Source organism: Pteropus vampyrus, unplaced genomic scaffold (assembly GCF_000151845.1).
Source record: "Pteropus vampyrus isolate Shadow unplaced genomic scaffold, Pvam_2.0 Scaffold56, whole genome shotgun sequence".
Classification (NCBI taxonomy): domain Eukaryota; kingdom Metazoa; phylum Chordata; class Mammalia; order Chiroptera; family Pteropodidae; genus Pteropus; species Pteropus vampyrus.
Genome location: NW_011888837.1, coordinates 3,919,283 through 3,941,840, shown reverse-complemented (window position 1 = coordinate 3,941,840; position 22,558 = coordinate 3,919,283). Strand labels below are relative to the sequence as shown.

The 22,558-nt window shown below is 38.5% G+C and overlaps 1 protein-coding gene and 1 pseudogene across 5 annotated transcripts in view; one reads left to right on the top strand and one right to left on the bottom strand.

Moving 5' to 3' along the window:
* The window catches only part of G3BP2 (G3BP stress granule assembly factor 2), a 67,933-nt gene that overhangs the window by 21,156 nt on the left and 24,219 nt on the right, over positions 1-22,558 (top strand). For 2 of the 5 annotated variants that reach the window (XM_011360550.2, XM_011360547.2), the window contains exon 1: positions 20,133-20,406. The exons of 2 other annotated variants lie outside the window; for them this stretch is intronic. The gene's annotated coding sequence lies outside the window, so the exon portion shown is untranslated. Of the gene's footprint in view, positions 1-20,132; positions 20,407-20,450; positions 20,593-22,558 lie in introns of those variants that run through there. One more of the 5 variants, XM_011360549.2, reaches the window with a different exon arrangement.
* Positions 16,814-16,933, bottom strand: LOC111740002 (annotated as a pseudogene).

The following is a 22,558-nucleotide window of genomic DNA, read 5'->3' as shown; positions in this document are numbered from 1 at the left end:
GTATTTTCCTCCAGGCACAGTGACTGGGCTAAAGTCAAGGTGTCAGCAGGCCTGCTTCCTTCTGGAGGCTCTAGGGGAAAATCCTTACCCATGCCAGTTTCTACAGGCCGCCTGCATTTCTTGGCTCATAGTGCCTTCTTTCATCTTCAAAGCCATCAACACAGCCTCCTTGAATCTCCTTCACTGACGCTTCCTTTGTCACATCTCCTTCTCTCTAACTTTAACCCTCTTGCTTCCTTCTCATGAGGGCCCAGCGGGATCATCCGGGATAATCTCCCCACCCCCAAATCCTTAATCACATCTGCAGAGTCCCTTTTTGCCATGTAAAGTAACAATATTCACAGGTGTGCGAATTAAGACATAGACATCTTTAGGGGGCCATTATTCCGGCTCTCATAATTAACGAAGTTGAATATGTTTTCATGTGATTATTAGCTTTTTAAATTATCTGTTCCTGACATTTTTTTCTATTAGTTGTTGTCTTTCTACTTCATTTGTAAGAACTTTCTCTCTTACAAAGCAGCATTTTGCATATTTCTCTCAGTTTATTGCTTGCCTTTTAGTTTTGTTTATATTTTCTGACTTTAAAAAGTGCATAACTTTTTAAAACTTTATATTGTGGAAATGTCAAACAAATAAAAGTAGAGATTTAGTATGTTAAATCTCCAAACTTTGATTATCGATTTAAAGTTAATCTTATCTATACCGTTACCTACTTCTAAATTATTTATTATTTTGAAGCAAATCGCAGACATCATATCATTTCATCCATAAATGTTTCAGCGAAGTACTTTAATTTAAGAAAATTAAATCATGAAATTATTTTCTGTGAGATTTCTGGTTTTGATGCCATGCACAAAAAAAGCCCAATTCACTTGTCTTTTTAAAAAAGGATGGAAATAAAGTCTGAATATAATTTTTGCACCTTTTAAGAAAATTATGTTTCCTTTTTCTTTAACTCATTTTTCTAAGGAATGACCATTTTCTGACTGCTTAAACAAGTGTACTTGAGCATGTACCATATGGAAAATGCTGTGAATTCAATTACCTTTGGGTGCTTGTGAACAGGAAACTGCATAAAAGGATTACAATTATAGTATTAGGCTGCCCATTGTTGTTCGCACTCCTGACTTAGTCCTCTTTCCATAACCACCCTCATGACAGGGAACACCTGCTGAAAGGCTGGCAGTTGTCTGCCATGGCTGCATCATGTGCGCATTTCAGTGGTTTTTTTTGTTTTTTGTTTTTGTTTTTGTTTGTTTGTTTTTGGTCAAGGCTACCGGGCACTGAGAATTAAAAGCAAATATTCAAAATGAGAGAAAGACTAGATCCGCTTCTTCATAGTCAGTCTACTGCTTGGTCACCTCTCCATGTCTTCAATGGGATGAGCCCCACAGTCCTTGTTTGACACAGCCCACACTGTGGGGGCTTTTGGCCACCATAGATGGAATTAGGAAGCCATTGGCTTCTACTTTGAAAAAAATATATATCTAACAAGTACTGTGTAGTTATTAATTAGGACTAGGTAAGAATAGGTGATCCAGGTGATGTCTTAGATTTCCAGACATGAAAGAGGAAGGCAGGGCAGGAGTTCAGATTGTGCTTGTCTTTGCCTGACAATTCCACAGCCAAAACAAGCACCCACAAATCGTACTACTACTACGATAAAGACCAACTATTTGTTTGGCACCCTTTAACTTCCTACTCCTAACCCCTTGCAATCCAGTTACCACCACATTCTTCTTTTGAAGGTTACCAGCCAGATCCTGGACATTATTTCAGGCTCTATCCTGTGTGTCTTTTCTTCAATAAGTGACTGTTAATGGCCCCTTCTTTAAAACTGCTTGCTCTCTTAGCTTCTGTGATGCTAAATGGTTCTGTTCTACTCAGGTTTCTCTGTGTGAATCTTTGACGACTATGGTAGCTGCTTTTTAACCCTTTCATCCCTTGAGTGTGGTTCCTCTGTAGGCTTCGATAGTCACCCATACTTCTCTCTCTTAGCACTCCTCAGCTTTAACTCTTGCTCTCAAATCTCTATTTCAAGCCTAACTTCTTTCCTGAGCTTCTGACCCATGTTTCTGCCTAATGTCTGGGGATATCTGGGTTGACTTTGCTTACCTCAGACTTCTTAGCCCAACTCCTGCCTTGAACTTTAAGCCCTGGACACCAGTGTCCATCACCTCTAGGCTCAGACCCACTCCGTTCAGATGATTGTGGTAGCAACTGACAAGGATCACAATCTGAATCTTCGAATTGAATCTGATTGCTATAAATCAGGCAGGCCTGAATTGAATCTGTGGCACGTGAGAGAGGCTGTAGTAGTCACATAGCCATCCCTCCTGGGGATCTGAATGTTTCTTTTACTCCCAAGAACACCACTTTCCCTCTAGGTCTGAAGCCTGTTGTGCTGAGGTCCTGAAATGTTGGTTAGTTTCACCATGTTCCTTCTCAGGCAATCAGATCCTGTGGTTTCCCCTCTACCCCCCAAGCTCCACTAGTGCTATGTCTCACCTTCACGGGCAGAATTTTTGGGGTACTGGGCCTTAAGTCATAGGGCCATTCTCCTGGGTATTCACTAGGTCTTGATCATTATCCCTTCTCAGAGTCCTGCCTTCTTCTGTGTCCTGCTGCCTCAACTTCCTTCATGCCTCTGTTACTTCATGCTAAAATTACTGAAAATCTCCCCAACTGTCACTTCTGGATATGGTGCCTCACACTTTAGTTCATCCTGCTTTCTAGTGTCATCTCAAAGGCTTCTTGGAACTTCGTGAGGCATAAAGATATACTTAACCTAAAAGTAGATTGTTTTTAATTATTAATTTTATTAACATTCTTTTCTTTTGATTATTCTCAACTGTATCGTGTGAAAGATAGGAGGGCCTGTCTTTACTAGTATCTCATAAAGTCAGGCAAACACTCTTCTGACATGTGCTAGCTTAAGTGGTACCTAAAATATTTTCATACACTTAGCTTGATCATGTTGCTGCCTGAGAAAATGCCTTCAGGTACCTTTCACCCCAAGCCATAGTCCATATTTCTTGGTGTGATGTTTGAAGTCTTTCTCAGTTACTCTCTTTAGTATGTATGTATGTATGTATGTATGTATGTATGTATGTATTTAGCTTTATTGAAATATAATTGACATAGAACATTGTGTAAGTTTAAGGTGTACAGTGTGAGGATTTGATATCACTCTTTAGTATTGTTAACAGGGGACTCTCTTTCTTCCTCTCTTCCTACCATTCTAAGTCCTTCATTGAGTAAATAATTATTGAATACCTAGAGAGGCAGGCCAGTAAATGAAGAGGTGAAGTGGGTGGTGGAAACTGCAGAGAACCGGAGAGAGGATGCCCATCCCAAGGTAACAGCAGCTACTGCTCCCCATGCTTTCCATGTGGAATGTGGGTCCAGTGTTGTCAACTCGTCATCTTTTTCAAGAAAAACTAGACACCTGGTTTTGATGTGGAATCTCCCAATTTTAAATGTTAGCAATCAATTCAAAAACCTTTTAAACACTGCGAGGGCTAAGCAGAACAGCTGTGAGCTAGATGTGGCCTGCAGGCTCTCGGTTTGCAACCTCTGCTCTCCAGAAACCCCTCCAAGGCACTCCATGCTCCCTGACATCTTGTGCTTTCATGGCTCTTCTCTTTGTTCTGCATGTCCCATTATCTGGACTGCCCAACTCCATTTTCTTCATTGATCCAAATCCAAATCCTACCTGATTTTTAAGATCCAGCTCAAAGTTTGCTGTCATGGCATGCTTGGCTTTTCAGCAGCAATAAAGAGAGAGCAAGCAGGGAAGCCAAAATAAGAAATGGGTTGACAGGTGGTCTAGATACCAGCTTCTGGGAGATCAGTCAAGGCAGGGATCAGATTCCCAATCTGCAGGTCCAGGAAACAGGGAGCCAGAAGACAAGAGATTCATCACAGGACTCTAAAGATCAGTTTGGACTTTGATAATAGTCAAAAGAAAACAGCTTTAAAATTAAAACATCCTCTAGTATTTGAAGGGAAAGAAAAAAGAAGGGTAACTAACATTTTTTAAAAGCCTATAGTGTGCTAGGTATGTCTCAAACTCATCCTGGAATTCAGAGAGATCAAATAATTTATTCGTGTTACACAGCTAATAAATGGCAGAGTGAGAATTTAGATTTTCAATTTGTGTCATGTGCCGTGTGTGTGTGTGTGTGTGTGTGTGTGTGTGTGTGTGTGTATGCAAATTATCAGCATGCATTTGGTCTTTGAGGAGCTTTAAAGAAATTCAGACATCTAGATGGCACCCCATATCATTTAAATAAAATCTGTAAGGATGGACTCAGGCATCAGTAGTTAAAGTCCCCCAGGTGATATCAGTGTGCAGCCAAGGTTGAGAACCACTGTGTCCCCTCCACAATATTGACTTCAGCTGAGCATTGCTCACAGAAGGAAGCAGTGAGTAATAAACAGAGGTTAGGAAGGCCTTTGAACTCAAGTAGTGTTATTTTAATTAGTTCTTTCTTCAAGTGGAAATGGGCAACTGTACTCATTCCACGCAGATACTCAATCTGAGAGTCTAGGGAATAAACAGGGACTAGTCGGCAGGACTGAGCAATGAAGAACATTAAAAAAAAAACCTCCAATGTTGGTTTTTATTTTCATTTTTTGAAAGTGTGCAATTCAGTGGTTTTTACTATATTCACAGAATTGTGCCACCAACACCACAGTCACTTTTATAACGTTCTCATCACATCAAAAGGAAACTCTGTATCATTTAGCTGTCAACTGCCATCCCTAAGCAACCGCTTTCCTCCTCTATAGATTTCCCTGTTCTGGACTCATGTTGGTTTTTAACCCTGCTTCATTGATGCAGGACCCATGATGATCTTTGTTATTTTTCTTGAAACATAACATGTGTACAAAAAAGTACAAACCATAAGTATGTAACTCAATAAAATTTTGCAAACTTAACTCACCAGAGAACTAGCACCCGAGTCAATAGCTGAAGTTTATGGGCATCTCAGAAGCTTCTCTGTGTCCCTCTCTTCAAGAGTAATTACTCTTCTGACTTCTATGAGCATAGATTGGTTTTGCCTCCATTTGAACTTTGTACCAATGGAATTATAGAATATGTCCTTTTTGTGTGTGTCTGGCTTTTTTTTACTCAACATTATGTTTCTGAGATTCATCCTTATTATTACCTGTAGCCATGACAATCTTTTGATGTCGAATTCACCCAGTTTCCTTTGGAATAAATTATTTGGAGAGGTTAATTGAGACTCTAAGTTATTCTTTAGGTGACTTATTGAATAAGCCACATCCCTTGGTCAGTGTGAAAATAATCCATTCCTGAAGGATTTGTTTTGGGAATTTAAACTCAGAAGACCAACATTGTTGAGGGCAAATGATAACATCTTGGTGTTGCAGAGCTAGTTGCACAAGTTATTAAACCTAAACTGAATAAACTTGAACATTTATGAACATTAACAAACGTTAAGAGATTGAATTCTCTCTCTAGGTCTTTCTTCCTGGGATCTTTTTATTTTGGCATGTCTTTGCAAACTGTTTATGATTTTTCCTCCTATTTAAAATTTTATTTCTCTTTCACATCTAATATTCAATACCGTAGACCAACTCCTTTCTTCACTTAGGAATGTTTGAGTAAAAGGCCAAACATATAGCTAGGGATGAAGTAGTGTTTTATACCTACGAGTGTTAGAAGGTGCCATATAATTTACTCCTAGTTTTCTTACCAATTTCTTCTCTCCCTGCACACTCAAATGAGCTAGTGGAATGCTTGGTGAACGTGGCAAAGTACTTTGCAGAGAAATTTGTTCTCTGTAGAATTTTTTTCATGGACCAACAAAAGGTTTGCTTTTCAGAATAAAGCACAAGGAAGGTCTTTGTGAATCAGGCCTTTCCTAATGTATTTGAATATTCAGGTGCTTTGGGGAGACTCTGAAAAGGGAGGAGGGTGCAGTTCTTCTACTGTGCTTTCTTTCCCCCAAATAAACCTCGCAGAACAACTGGGGTATGAGGTTCATGTCTTGGTTTGAAGCCAACCAGATGAGAGGCATTGAAAACAAGCTCTGTGACATATGAAATGCATATGACAAACGTAATAACCAATAAATGTGCTTTCCTTCACTGGATACTACTTCCCTGTGTCCATAAAATTAGCAATGATGTTTAGTCCCAGACCAGAAATCTCTAAAAATTAGAAAATATATCCATAAGCAAACAGGCAGAAGCCAATCACTTCTACAGGTTTCTAAGACTAAGTGTTGCTCCAACTTCCTCTATGCTTCCTTTAAGATCTCACATTTTATAGGAAAGGTCATCAGATACTTGTCAGTTCCGAGGGAAAAAAAAGTATTGCTTTTAAATGCTTAAAAACTATATGTTCTTGGTTTGAAGAGAAAAATGGAAAGGAAATGCCGAGTTTGTTCATGGAAATTAAGCCCAGCTTTTCCAAGATGTATGTCTAGTCATTTTTGCTCATCACAGAAAGAGGTATTCTGTGATAAAAGTGCTTGCACAAATATTTTTTCTAGGATTTATGTTCAGTGGCAAAGCTTGAAGAAAATTTTTCTTTAAATGCCACTTATCTCTCCCCCTCCCTTTCTGATAGATCATGCCTGGCTTTGAACTTGTAGTAATACAAACTACTTGTCTTGCCAGTGCCGTGACTGCTGTTGCATCTTTGCTCTTGTTGCTTCTTCTGCCTGAGATAGTTGTCAGCCTCTAGTTTGGGGCAGCTGTTATCAACCTCTAGGTTGATATAATTGCCCCTTTTCTCCGTTCTCAATGTACCCCATGCAAATCTGTTTTAAACCTTACTGTGTTGCAGTCATATTAAAATTCTTCGCATGTGTCTCTTCCATTAGCATTTACACTCCTTGAAAGCAAGTTAATAATACAAATTATTAAATATATGACTGTCTTTTTATTTTTCTTTTAAAAATCATAATGTCGGCCCATTTCCAAACTTTAGATTTAGTTAATAATCCTTAATGGAAAACATGCAGCTTTGTGAAATGCACACTATCATTATTTTGTCTACTATTAAACGAACAACGTATATGAAGATACTAACTTTAAGGGTCCTTAAGCACACTGTTGATACAGAGCAAATAGGGACTGGAACACCCATTTGAAAAAATGGTCGCATTCTCTGCTTTTGCCCTGTGTGTGTGGGTGCGTGCATGTGCTCTTGCTTCTCTCCCATCCTTTATTAACCCCTTATTATTCTCTGTTACACTAGGTTTTTTATTTCCAAAGAGCAGGTCCTTGTTTATAATGTTTACTGTCACTTTATCGATTAGGCTTTCCAAGACTACCTTGAAGGAGACCATTTATTTCCCCTTTAAGAACCATGTCTGAAAGCCATGTACGTCTCACCCAGTGAAAGGTGATGGCTGAGCTATGACCGTATGGCCCAACGGTAATCACGATGGTTTATATTTATAAGATGCTTTATGAGTCAGGCCCTGTGTTAAGAACTGTATATGTGACAGTTCTGTGAAGTAGGAATTGCAGTTGTGCCGTTTTGCAGATGAGGAAACAGTCTCAGAGAACTTTACTTGACCAGCATCATACAAATTTTAAATGCAGAGCTAGGATTAAGAACCAGTCTCCACCAGATTCTAGAACTAATGATTTAAAAAAAATTTAATTGTTTATTTTGAAGTAAAATATGTATAGATTAGTAGGAAGTTACAAAGAAATGTACAGGGAGGTCCTATGCAACCTTTATCCCATCTCACGCAGTTTGACATCTTATATAAGTAGGGTACAGTATCAAAACTAGGAAATAGTTCAGCATCCACAGGTATGATAAACTAATGTTATTGATTACCACCGGATTTTAAATATGACTTTTGAATGAAAATAGCATTCTTTATACTATAAAGCATTTTAGTAAACGATTCATTACTGACATGATATACATTCAGGAAAAATGCTCTAGATCATTGGTTCTTAACCTTTTAGGACATAGAGATACATTTTAGAAGGCAATGACATATGGACCTTTCAGCAAAAAAAGATGTGTACACACATACATACAAAATGTTTATGGTTTCACAAACAATCTCTATCTCCACTCCCCAAAATGTGCATAGACCACAGGTTAAACTGGTTTAGAGCAATATTTAAAGTAATACAGTCACTTGAATAAATCTGGAAACCTTCGACAATTTTTATTAATGCTCTTTTTTTCCCCCCAACTGTGCCCACAGAAAAGCCCCCTCACCCTCTTTTTACTCTTTTTCTTAAGGCGCTGAAAGTTCTTTGGATTTTCTACAGGTCTAGGTTGCTTGTAGAAAAAAAAAAAAACTGCTTTCAACATTATTGCCCCTGTGGTCATACTTTATCTGGGACTGCTTTCTTGTGCACCAAAGGCCTTTGTTCAGTAACTTTCAGTTGTCTTTCCTTTTTCAGGTTACCACCAAGAACCTGGGTAATTTGGGGTCATGGCTCTGGAGCTAGGGATCAGGGAGCTAAATAAGAGAATGTGACTGGGGGCTCCTGTCAGTTTTGAGCCAGCTGCCAGGAGCCAGGAAATGTATTTCTATAATCAGGGCTCACCCTGAGAGTATGAGTCAACAAGGCATAGGTCAGAGAGGCATTCTGGAAGGAGGAGGGTAAAGATATTTAAAACAACAACGAAACAGGTTTATGATCTATAGGACAATTCTTGATTCTGAGGAAGTTTCTTGCCTTAGTCATAAACTTCTATGCTTCCTGCTGAGGTTTATAAAGCTCAGTGAAATATTCTGCTGCCTTTGAGCCAGAATCCAGAGTTGGGCTAGCCTAGAACCTACAAGGAAGTGGTTACACCTGGAAACAAGTAGGTGGAAATAAGAGTGGATACTGACATTTTGCTCGAGGAATTGGCTGTGTTCCGCTCTCAACAGGCCAAGGTATAAGAAAACCAAAAAGCTTTCACTGTATCAGCTGCATAATTTTTTATGATGAGCTATTTCTAATTAGAAGTTTCACAACTGCCCTACCATCTTCTAATTTTTTTTTTCTGCTGATAAATGCCTTATCTTTTGCATACAGTTGGTCTTTTATTACCCTGAATAGTTTTATAGCTTGATTGCTAAAAGAGATTGGTGAAACAAATTTGCTTTCAAATTTCCTTTTCCTCCTCCTTCTGAATTTGACAGTCTGTTTAAGACAACGACGTATGCCATGGTTTCTCTACACTGTCAAACTAAGAATTTGACCCAAGAGGAGACGGGGGAGTGGAAGGATGGAGGATAGACCTGGGCTAGTGTTTCTGACTTTCTGTAGTGCCATGTTGGGGTCTCCTGATTTTGAAGGTCTGCCTCAGTTTTTTAATAGCAGTTGGACCTGTACACCCATTATGCCAGCAACTGTGCTAAACACTATAAATAAACCTACCAATAACTTTAAAGTTGGCTGTTTATCTATGAAGAAACTAAAGTCAAAGAAATGAACTAATCTGATCAGTGTCACAAAACTAGTTAGTGAAGAAAATGGGACTTGATCCCATGTGTTTTGTACTCCTCTATTTAAGTGGAGAATTTGTTCCTTAGCTCTGGCTTCTTGCAGTACAACTCCCCCCACCCCCTACCTCTGGCTTAGGAAATCTGACTCAAGGATACTGGTTGACACTAACTTAATTCCTTGGAGACTGATTAGTGACCTACCAGATGCCATTTCACAAAGAGAGATAGGTCTTTCCAATATACTGAATATCCCCATATCCACTGACTGGGGTGGGGCCCTCCTTTGGGTCAGAGTGCTTGGCGAGCATTAGATCAAAGAGGAGAGAATTGGGTAACCTCGCGGCAATCTCATATCCAGACTGTAAAATTTGAAGAATTCTACAAACCCTGTAGCCCAGTGATGTCTAGAATATTTGTGCCTGCCAAATATAGTCTACCCTGGACAGTGTGAGATAAACACTGGTGAAGTTTTGCCTCTTTCCAAAGTCATCATTTTTTGAATTCCAGACAACTCAGGGCAGATGAATCCTCTTTTATTTACATTACCTTTAGTCTTACACTTTCCAGGATTATGTATCTCTTGGATCACTTGGCCTGAGGTGATTTTAACTGTCATTGTGAGCACTGGCTAGAATCCATTAGAATGTACAAACCATTATTCAGCATGGGTTACTTTTGTAATCCCATAGCCTAATTCTTTGGATGTTGATTTTAGATGAGATTTTTGTCTCTAAATTCTGAAGAAGTGACCTCCTTAGATTTTGCAGCCTTTATTCTCTTAAGCCCTGGTAGCATTTAGGATATCTTCTACTTGAAAACTTTGATATGATCAAAATAAGTTATATAGCTAAAATCTACCACCTATAGCAGTCACTCATATTTTTATATTTTATACTTGAAAACAAATGGGCAGGCCATGCAAATGTTTTATGCACCTTTCTGACTGTATGACATTTCACAAACAATGATCAAATAGAGAGGAAGAACATTTCTTCAAACCCTAATCTGTCCCAGTCTCACAAAGATAATGGACAGAGAGATTTCTGGAGAAATCACTGTTTGATTCTTTCTTCAGGCCATAATAGCCTTTCTCCTCTCCTGCTCTAAAAGGAATGAATTCATCTTACTCCTGGGAGGTTTCTCTGAGCATCACAAAGCTTTGTGAAGAAGCCAGCCGCGCCAAGAGAGCCCTGAAACTCTCAGAGTAACATATTTTCAATTAGGTATGTTCCACCTTTACAGAGGTTCATCATTTAGCAATGGGATATGGTATAATGGCATGAGCCAGGGGGAACTCTGGGGTCTCTTTAAATTGGCCACTTTTAGCCTTGTGCAGCTTACCTACTTTGCAAATTGCTTGTGAAACTGAAATGAGATAATGTGTTTGCAAGTGTTTTGGAAACTATGAAAGGCTATACAAATGTAAGTTGTTACTTCAAAGCAAAGCAGTGAACAGTGAAAAAGGAATCACTTGAATGCAATTGCTGCATATACCTTTTCAAGCACCAAATGTTAAGTGCTGATGTTTATTGAGGATTTACCATGTACCAGGCATGGTTATAAATGTTTTAATGTATTAACTCATCTAATCTTCATAGTGCCCTACTAAGGTGAATATTGTTGTCCCCATTTTACAGATGAGAAACACTGAAGCACAGAAAAGTTAAGCTTCTTGCCTAAGGTAATATGCCTGGGTAACATATCTAATAAATGTGAGGTGAAGGTAGAATGCAAATCAGGCAGCCTGGTTCCAGAGCCCAAACTACGCTGTTGGCAGCATAATCCTTACTAACTGAATTGGTAGCGGGTCCAAGACATTTGTTACACATGTCACAAAAGGGTAAATGTTTTGTACATCTTGAAAGGTTAACATTGTGATAAGTAAAGACATTTTCCAAGAAAAACGAGTATCCTTTAAGCATTTGGATTTGACTCTTTTCCAGTGTTTGGTCTTCATCTTTTTGGGTCTTAACACAAACCTTACTTATATGGAGTATGTGGCCCTTAAATATCTACCTAAAGTCATCCTTTTTACACCCACTTTATCAGCAAAATGGTGGTAATGGAGTTGTTTGATCTTTTAAGATCTACTAAAATTAAAGTGGTCAAATAAGAGGGTTTAGAGGGAAAGCCTTGCAGATTAAATGTCAGTCAAGTATTTTATGCTGAAATCTATAATAAAAACCAGGAATCAATTAATGTAATTCTAGTAATTTTACTCTTTAAAAAGTCACCTGCTAATGATGATGCTTTTTTCAATTTTGAGGAATGCTAAAAACTTATTTTTCAATTAGAGTTGACATTTAATATTATTTTATATTAGTTTCAGGTATACAGTGCAGTGGTTAGATATTTATACATTTTATGAAGTGATTCCCCCAATTAGTCTAGTATGCATGGTTATTACAGTATTATTGACTATATTCCCTGTGCTGTACTTCACATCCCAGTGACTATTTTGTAACTACCGATTTGTACTTCTTAATCCCTTCACCTTTTTTATCCAGCCCCTGAACTCTCCTCCCATCTGGCAATCACTCCTTTGTTCTCTGTATGGATAAGTCCTGCTAATGGTGAGGGAATCTGATTCTTTTTTTCCTGATAAAAAATGTTTATCAGAGTCATCCCATGATATCTCTGGCAGTATCTTTTTCTTCATCAACATCAGTTGGTAGATTGCTATCTGATTTGTCTGATTTCTCCTTTATTCATTTTATTTATTTTGTTTTACCATTTATATCTTCTGATGTCTCGATTTGGTACTTCTAGTCAGATGATATAAATGTTCATTTATGTTATGAGAGAGAAGGGAGACAGCTGCTTGAATGAAAAATTAAAACCTTTCCTTCCCTCAGGCACCAAAGCAATGCCTTAATTGTCTAACAAATTTTTTTTATCGTGAAAGTTACTTATTAGAATGGAAAAGTAGGAGGTACAGACAAACATTAAGCCCACCAAAAACATGAAACATGTTCCTGCTTAATGAAAACTGAGTATATTTTTTACTTAAGATTGTATCATAAACATATTTGACTTAAGATTGAAACATAAATAATGTGACATAAAAATATATTCCTAAATATTTAAATTTACAGTTTTAGATATAGATGTGTCTAAAATTTTTATCATAGTGTATTTGACCATTCACTGTTACTGGATATTTAAGATGCCTCCAGTTTTTAAATAATAAATAAATAGCATCACAATGAACTTCTTGGTTTATATCCTAAGAAGGACAAATATCCAGAATTGGCTTAAATTATTGGCTTAAAAAGTATATTCTAGAGCTTTTGATATATCTTGCCAAATTGCTTTCTTAAAAGGATGAATCAATATTTACTTGCAGAAATCTACAAAGGGGCTTTATCGCATATTGATGTTTTCATTTAAAAATATTTTCCAATTTGATCATGGTTTGCCATTGTTTCAGTTTAACAGCTCTTCATATATGTTAAATACTATGTCCTTTTTTCTATAAATTGGACATCCCTTGCACATTTATTGATTAGGTTTTCATATTGGTTTCTTAACAAGTTTTATTAGTTCTTTGACTAAAGCATATAACTTGTATTTATTTTGGTTGCATCCTCATAACGTTCTTTATAATTTATTCTGTTATGTCTAAGTTCAGGAAGTCGTTCCTCACCTATGTAACCACTGAAAAAAAGTTAAGTAGACTTATGTAATAACATAAAATGATATCCAAGTTATACTGTTCAGGAGAAACATTATCCTGCAAAACAATCTTTAATTATGAGACTATTTCTCTCTCTCTCTCTCTCTCTTCACATATATTTATTTATTCATTAATTATTTTTGAATGTCTCCTTTGTGGCAGACAGTATTGAACAAAACATAAAATCTGAGGCCCTATGGAACTTATAGTTTATTGGGGAGGCCAACAATTTTTAGTGCTATGAACAGAAGTAGAGTAGAGTAAGAGATGGAAAGTGACCAGGGTTTCTTTTGATTCAGCAGTCAGAGGAGACCTTCCTAATAAGACATTAAATCAGAAAGTATTGAATGAAGCAGCTAGTATATTATTTTATCTAAGCATATTGGTAGAAAAACATTTGGAAGAATGTTCACCAAAGTTCTGCATTCCCCTTCTCAGTGAATATTATCTATCAGTCTTTTGTTAATCCAGGCAAAACCAGCAAAGCATCCCATCCTAGAATTTTGCTTACTCTCCGTATCTGGTTAATCATCACATTTTTTTTTGCCACTTCTATACTTCTTAAATTTCTTTTCTCTTTACCATTGTCTTTTTTTAAGCCCTTGTCACTTTTTAATTTTTTTACTCTTTGAAAAGATACAGTAGTTTATTTTCATGTGCCAAGTAAAATTAAAATGTATAATGCATGAGTGCTAACTTGGTAGGGCTTCCACTGGCCAAATTGGGAACAATGTGAGTATGAAACTAAATGTCCATACTAATGGATTATAAAATAGTCATCTATGAGTTCACACTGATGTAAATAAAAGAATTTTTAAAAACAGGAAAGAAGGAGAGGTCTTCCCTGCAGTCCAGTTGCAGCTAATAAATGTAGAAAGAATGATGGAATTAGAAAAATCACCATTTGGCAGCCACCATAAAAAATTGATGGTAGGCGAAAGTGTGATGAGAAATGAAACATGTACATAGTCTCAAAGTACGACCTCACACAAGATACTTATTAATTACAAAGGAGAAAATAGAAACTGTACATTGGACAATCCTGGCAGACACTGTATTAACCAAGTGATGAAAGCTAACATCAACAGTGATGGGGCAAATGGTTTATCATGCGCCTCCTGATATGATACACTGAGAGGGACAAAACAGTACTCCTATGCTATTTTTGCCAAAAATATATAATCTGCATCTAAATATAAGGAAAATATCAGAGGTTACCAAATTTAGGGAGCGTTCTTCAAAATAATCATCCTGTACTCTTAAAAATAGCAAGGTCATGAAAGAAAAAGATTGAGGAACTACTTTAGATTACAGAAGACTAAGGTGACATGACAACTAAATGAATTTGTAATTCTGAATTGTATCCTGGACCAGAAAACAATTCTCTTCCTTTTGCTATAGAGGATATTACTTAGATAACTGATGAAATATGAATGTCTATAGATTATAGTATTGTATAAATGTTATTAACTACTGATTTTGATAATTATATTGTGGTTATATAAGAGAATGTTCTTGTCCTTTAAGAAATACACACAAGTATTTATGGGTAAAGGGACATGAAAAACAATTTAAACTAGAGCCTCTTCTAGATGCTTTTTTATGGACAAAGTTTTCGTTACAATCTACCAATTGTCTGACAGTATCTGTAATAACCATTTAACAGGTTTTTTTTGAAACTCCTGGATTTGTTCATTCAGTAGCTACCATTGAGTGCCAATGTATCTAGCACAGTACTAGGCTCAGGATAAGGTATAAGCAATTGAAATGTAGTGTCCTCAAGGAATTGACAGACTATGAGTGATCGGGGAAGGAAAGAAAAGATTAATGAGAATGATAAAGCAAATGTATCTACTAATATTGAAGAATATAGGTGAAGAGCATATGGAAATTCATTTACTATTTTGCAGCTTTTTAGGATCTATAAAATTATTTCACAATAAAAAGTTAAAATTTAAAAATATAAAAAATTAACACGGTAAAAGAAGATCATTTCAATAGACTAAAGTTTTATAGACAATTTATAAAACTTGTACCTACATTAGGCCACAAAAAAAAAATCTCAAGAAATGCCACAAAGCACAGAAATAATACATGCCACACTCACAGACTACAAGTACTAAAACAAGTAAAAGTAAAAAGTTTAAATTTAAAAATCCAGACTACTTAGACATTCTCAGTCAGCTCTCTCTTAACAATAACCAAATCAAAGAAGAAAAAGAAACTATGCTTCCAAATTATTTAGAACACAATAGTAGTAAAGAAAACGTATGGGATTTGGCCTAAACTATAGGTGAGGGAAAATTATAGTTTTAAAAACTATTATTAATCAAGAAAGAATAAAAATAAAGCATATATTTTTCTAGAAGGTAGTGCAAAAACATCAAAAATACTAGAAGCCCAGAGAAAGACTGTTGTGCCCTCCCTCTGTGCTCTCACAATTGTTAATCAGCCAACAGATGGAGCAGCTTAGGGAGCACTTTCAGTGTGCCAGCACCGGGTGCTGGATCAGAGATGAACAAGAGTTCTTTCTTCGTAGAACTTATAGAGTGTGTGTCTGTGAGGGGAAATAGCAGATACTAAATTATAAATTTAAAAATTCAATCGATATTTTGAAGTACAAAGTGCTATTTCTGTATCCCTAGTGTAACATCACTTAACAGTACCCTCTGTTGTCTCCCTACTGTCTTTCTCTGACTCTCCTTCTTTTTCTGTGTCTCCCTTCCTCTTTTCTTTTTTAAATTAAATTTATTGGAGTAACATTGGTTAATAACAGTACATAAATTTCAGGCGTAAAGTTTATAATTCAACATCTATAGACTCTTGTGTGCTCCGCACCTGAAGTCTAGTCTCCTTCCATCACCTTGTATTTGATCCCCTTTACCCTCTTCATCCTCCCCCTCTTCTCCTCTGGCAACCCGCATTCTGTTGTCTGTATCTGTGAGTTTTTTGTTTTGTGTGTTCATTTGTTGTTGTTTTTTTTTCTTTTATATCTCATATATGAGTGAAGTCATATGGTTCTTATCCTTTTCTGACTTATTTCACTTAGCATAATATTCTCAAGATCCATCCATGTTGTCATGACTGGCAATATTTTATCTTTTTTTATGGCTGAATAGTATTACATTGTTTATGTACCATATTTTCTTTATCCAGTCATTCCTTGAAGGACCCTGGGGTCATTTCCATGTCTTGGCTATTGTAAATTATGCTGCAATGAACATAGGGATGCATATATCTTTACAAACAAATGTTTTCAAAATTTTCAGGTAGATAGATACCCAGAAGAGAGATTGCTGGTCATATGGTAGCTCTGTTAGTTTTTTTGAGGAAACTCTATATTATTTTCCATAGTGGTTGCATTAATTTACATTCCCACCAGCAATGTATGAGGATTCCCTTTTCACATCTTCTCCAACACTTATTACTTGTCTTGTTGATAATAGCCATTCTAATAGGTATGAGGTGGTAGCTCATCATGGTTTTGATTTGCTTTTCCCTTAGAGCTAGTGATGTTGAGCATTTTTTCATATATCTGTTGGCCTTTTGTATGTCATTTTGGAAGCGTCTATTCAGGTCGTCTGCTCATTTTTTAAAAAATTTTTTAGGTGAGGCAACCCTTGGTTAACCTCACAGATTGCAAGGACCTTGTCAGTTTACAATCCCGTATTGTTTATTTTTATGCCTACAACACCTGATATTCCTAGGTGGGTCTCCCATCCAAGTACTAACCAGGACCGACTCTGCTTAGCTTCCAAGATCAGACAGTATTAGGCTTGTTCAGGGTGGCATGGCCATAGACTCTCTGCTCATTTTTTTAATCAGATTTTTGTTGTTGCATTATATGAGTTCTTTATATGTTTTGGATATTAGTCCCTTATGAGAGGTATCATTTACAAATATCTTCTCCCATTTGGTTGTTGCCTTTTTGTTTTGTTCTCCCTGTCTTTCTGTTTTTCTCTATCCTCCTCTTGCTTTCTCCCCCTTTCTCCTTCCCTCTGCCAATTCCCTGAAGATACTATGTTTCAATTATTTCTTCCTCATCCCCAGCCTGCTTGATACATTGGCATTCAGTGATGGCTATTGAATGAATGAATCCAGGTATTTTTAAGAATATTGTAAGGCTTTAAGCTATTATTAAGTGGATACTTAAACCTCTAGGTTATCATTTGATTTTTATTTATAAAAAATAATTTAGAAGAGAAACTTGCAACTGTATAATGTATAAAGAATATAACCAAAAAATACAGTCTAGACAAGCTAGTAGACTATTTAAGCAGTATTAGGTTAACTGAAATTCTAAAAGGGGTGGTTTGTGTATGGGAAAATTATACCTAACTCACCGTTACAATGCTTGAGTGAGGTATTTCAGTATAAGTACTTGAAGAAATCAGTAGATGTAATTTACTTTGATTTTCATGGGCTTTTGATAAAGGTTTACATCCAAGGCCTACATTGGAGTGGGAATATGATTGGAGTGTCAAAGGAAGAGCTGTGAAAAATGGTAGGAAAAGAGGTGGAAGTAATAGGTAAGGATTAGATCAGGTAGGCCTTGTTAGGCCACGGTAAGGAGTTGGGATTTTATTGTGTTGCCTTTTAAAGGTTTTGAGACTGTCATTTGATATAGCTATAAAGGATCTGGCTGCTGTGAGGAGACTATATAGTAGGGTAGGAGTGGAAGCATTCAGACCAAGTAGAAGGCTATTACAGTAGGTAATGGACGCCTGGACTTGATAATAGTAGTAATAGTGATGAGAGGTGTTTAATCCAGAATAAATGTTGGAAGGTAGAGGGAACGGAAATTTACTGGTGATTGGCTTGTGGTGTGAAAAAAAGAGTATAGAGTGACTTAAAGGTTTTTGGCTTGAGCCACTGAATGAATACAATTCATACTGGTCTCTCTGCCTTATTGGGGTGGGACTGTTTCATGGAGGTTATCTTTAGAGGGCCTTAGGAGACTACTGCAATCATTCTGGAAAGGTGAAAGGGGCCTGAACCTGTGCAGAGGCTAAAGGTTTGGAAAGACATTGAGAGGGCATGGACTTGAGAGACATTTAGGAAGTAAAAATTGCCACTTAGGAAACAGTTTAGGTTTTTTTTTTTTTCAACTAAAATTGAAGATAGCTGAATCTTTTTTCCCAGTAAGTTCACTTATTGGTATATACCCTAGAGCAGAGGTTGCCTGGAGCCTATTTTTGTATAGCCCTAGAGCTAAGAATATTTTTTTACATTTTTAAAGGATTAAAATAAAGAGACCAGAGATCATTTGTGGCCCTCAAAACCTAAAATATTTACTATCTGGTCCTTTACAGTGTAAGTGTGCCAACTCATGATGTAGATCAGTGGCTTTTAAAGTGTGGTTTAATTGCTGATACAGTGGCAGCAGCATCACCTGGAAACTTGTTACAAATTCAGATTCTCAGGCCTCAACACAAAGTTGCAGAATTAGAAACCCTGGGAGTAGGGCCCAGAAATCTGTTTTAACAAGTTCTGTAGGAGATTGCGATGCACGTTAATTTCTGAGAACCACTGCTCTAGAGAAACTTTTGTACCTGTGCACCAGGATACACAGTGAAGAATAACATCATTGTGCATAAGAGCCCCAAACTAGAAACCAGAAGGCCCGTCAACAGTAGAGGAGATAAATAAGTTGTGGCAATTAATACAATGAGAGTATTTTATAGCGTGAGGTTAAAGGCATGGAGTGTGAAAGCAGACTGCTTGTGTATGAATTCCAGTTCCACCAAATAGTAGCTGTGTGACCTTGGCCAAGCCACTTGACCTAAGTTTCAATTTCCTCATCTGTAAAATGGGCATAAAATAGGCCATAACTACTTTATAGGGTTATTGTGAGGCTTTAACAATTATGTAATTACAAGAGTGCCTGGTACATAAGTATAGATTTAAAGAGCATACTGCATGTTATGATGCTTTAGGGAAAAAGATGTCATAAAGGTCTGCCCATATTTTTTGTAGATTTTGGAGGATCAAATGTTGGCATTGCTTCTGTAAACCTGTTTGCACATGTTAAAAATCCCAAAATCGTTCTTATAGGATTGTGAAGAAAACTGATGAAATGTGTATGCCCGCATTGTTTGGTACATGGGCATTTAATAAATGTTTTCTTTCTTTTCCTAATTGCTTTTTCATTTCTTTCACCATTTCCTCAATCCGTCCTTCCAAAATTCTTCTACTGTCTTGATATTCTCTGCGAAACATTGCCAGAACTAAGGTGCTGTGGCTTCCTTGACTGTAACTTTTGGCTTTTTCCATGAATGAAGGTCAGGAGAGTCAGTGTCTAGTGTTTTCCCAGCTATGTCCCGGGGCCAAGTCTGTGCCTAGATCTAGGACAGGGCTGTAATCCTGATATCTCCTGAGATTTCAGACTTTTAGCTGGCTTAGTATGTAAAATGCTTAGTATGTATTTAGCAACACCTAAATACAGAACGGGCAAAGAAATAGATTCTTTCCCTTCTGTGGAGGCCACGTCACCTTTTTTTCTACACCCAGTAGGCCCATAATATTGCTTTGAGCTGTTAGGATGACTTTGACCTCAGTAGATCTTGATGATATAGGTAAGTTTAGGATGCAAACAGCTGAAACCGTGGCTGCATTTTATACTCATCTAGAGCAACCTGCATAGTCTAGGTTCGGAAAGAAAAATTACGAAATTCCTTCCCTCTTAACATTAATAATCAAAAGGGACCAGAAATATCGGTGTTCGGAAGATAGCGCAAAAGAGACAACGCTGCAAGAGAACCGGCTCCTGTTCTGGCGCGATCTCGAAGGGCGGCCAGGAGCTTTCAGGCAGGAGAAAGGCAGCCTCCTTGTGACGTCAAATCAGCGGACTCTCATCCCGGCTCTAGGCCGGTTCCGGTTCCCCGGCTTTCCGGGCGCGAGAGTACGTGAGCGCGGCTGCATTCTGCGCGTGCTCCGCAGAGGGACGCGAGAAGGTTGGGTCCCACTCGCGAAGGAGATGCGTGATTGGCTGAAGCCGTGCTGGGGGGTTCCCCAGCCCTTTCGGCAGGGGTAAAACAATAAGAGGGGGCGGTGGCAAAGGGGGCGGGACGTCCGTGTTCCTGGTCGCTAGCCGCATCGCCTGGCGCCGGGGGAGAGGTGGTTGTAGGGGAAACGAGCTCGCTACTCTCGGGCTTCCGAGGCTTGAGGTTTGTCGGAGGGAGGGGGCGGCTAGCGAGAAGAATCCGCTGCAGCCGATCCTCAGCGACTCTCCTGCTGACCTCCGCGCGACATACCCGCCGCTGCTGTTGGTTGGAGGTGTGTTAGGGGGCCGGGGAAGGGAGGTCGGTGTGGTGGTCGAAAGGGGACATTCGCTTCGCGCGCGGCGGCTCGAGGCAACCGTCAGAGCGTGAGCCGGGTGTCGGAGGTGTCGCGGCAGAGAGACATTGTTCTTGCCGGCTGCCTACGCTGCCGTGTGTGCGTGAGAGAAGCCGAGCCTTTCAGGTGAGGGATGGGAGGCCGCGTGGGAAGGGAGGTGACCGGCGCGCGTTGTGCGGACGGAGGGCTCCGAGGGCACAGGTGGGGGCCAGGGTTTGTTGGTGATGAGGTGGTGAGCTGGGAAGGGGGACGTAGCAGTTCCCAAAGGCTCGCTGATGGAGGCTTAATACGGGCAGTGGGAGGAGTGGGCTTTCTGTAGAGGATGTTATGGATGGGGAGCCCATCATCCTTGTCTCCGACTCATTTGCAGTTCTTATTCCCGGTTCCAGGGGAGCGGGTAGGCAGTCGCCGCCCCGCCCGTGGGGGAGGGGAAAAGAGGCTGTGTCGGCAGAGGCAGAAGCGACGCAGATGCGAAAGTAGAGGCCTCCGGGCACCATTTCTGAGTACTGAAACAGAATTGGGATTTGAAAGCAGCCGCTGCTTTGCTTGCCCAGTACCTCCTGTTATGCGATCCTGTTATCCGCTCTCGCGTTTATTTCCTCGTTCAAAAACTGGGACTATCTATAGGGTACGCCTTCTTCGTGCCCTTTTTGTGCGAACGATCCCTTAATGACCCAGGAAGAGAAAAGATATTTGAGTGCTTTGGGGAGTGGATTTCTTCCTCTTACTCCACATGGGGTGGGCTGGGGGTAGCGGGTAGCGGGAAAGATAATCAAGGGGAGGAACGTAACCTTCCCTAGAGTGTTGAATTTGTTAGTTGAATCTGATCGAATTTTACCTGCGTCTCTGAAAGCCGATTTCTTAAGATGGCCCTGTGCCGCTTTGGGGAGAATATAGATTTGCATCTACAATTTCCCGTATAGATCAGTATTTTTTTTTCCCCAAAGTATACTTAATTTCGCTATAGATTTTTTGGGGAGAGGAGGTGCCTTTGCTCTTTTAAACAAACAAACAAAAAAAACCACGTGCACCGAAGCTGCAGTAATAGCAAAGTTGTCCCCCCTAACCCGCTCCCCATGTTGTTGTGATATTAACTTGGGTTAAAGTACTGGTTTTTAGGTACAAGCCTTCACATCTTGTGTGTTTTCCAAATGTTAGCATTGCACGTACCTGGTTCTGTGAACCATTAACTTATGTAAGTAAGCCCCGTATACTACCGGGGAGGAAGATGGGAATTCCTTATCCAGCTCCATATTTGGCAGTTAATATAGCCTTAGGTATGTGAACTAAGTTTTTAAGTAAACATTTGGCCCTGTTAGTTTTCAGTTGTCCTTTTGATATCCAAGATTCCTAGTTTTAAAAAACAGTATGATTAGTTTGAAATTCTTAGAACTGAATGATGTGTTTCTTTGGTGATATTACCTTTCCGTTTTCTTAAATTTTTAGAACTAAGTCATGTGTATTCCTTGTGTTATGATTTAATCCCTAAAGGCCGTTTCATTTTCAAAGGTTATCAGGAATTGTAGGTAAGATAAGGACCTCAAATGACTGCTTACTAAGAGCTGTTAAGGTTGCTAATATTCGGGGTTAAAATATTAGTCAACAGTGAACAAGTATTAAGAGTGAAGAGAACTTAGAAAGCTTGTCGGGTGAGTGGGAATCAAAAGTAGAAAGGAGAAGAAAATAAGTTTATAATAATTTGGTTGTCGAGTGCTCAGCAGCTGAACACTTGAATTGTCAGCAGACAACTCTTGATTTGAATAGTATTGGCACTGCTGGTAGTAGGAAATATTCATTATCCATATTTCACTTAGATCAAACATGAAAATTTCCATAGCAGTTACTGAAAATCTACAAATACTAATAATGTCTTTAAATTCTTAGCATCCTTATACCACAGAATTATTGCTGTTGATTACCTATCATCAGGTTTGAAAATTCTTTCCCAGGTTACTTTAAATATGACTTCTTCCCTCTTATTGTATGCTAGGGGAGAGGTGTCGGCATGAATGACTGGTTTTCAAGGCTGGTTTTGATAGTTACAAATGTAAGTTCAGTAGAATTTAATGACAAATGTGACGTATTTACTCTC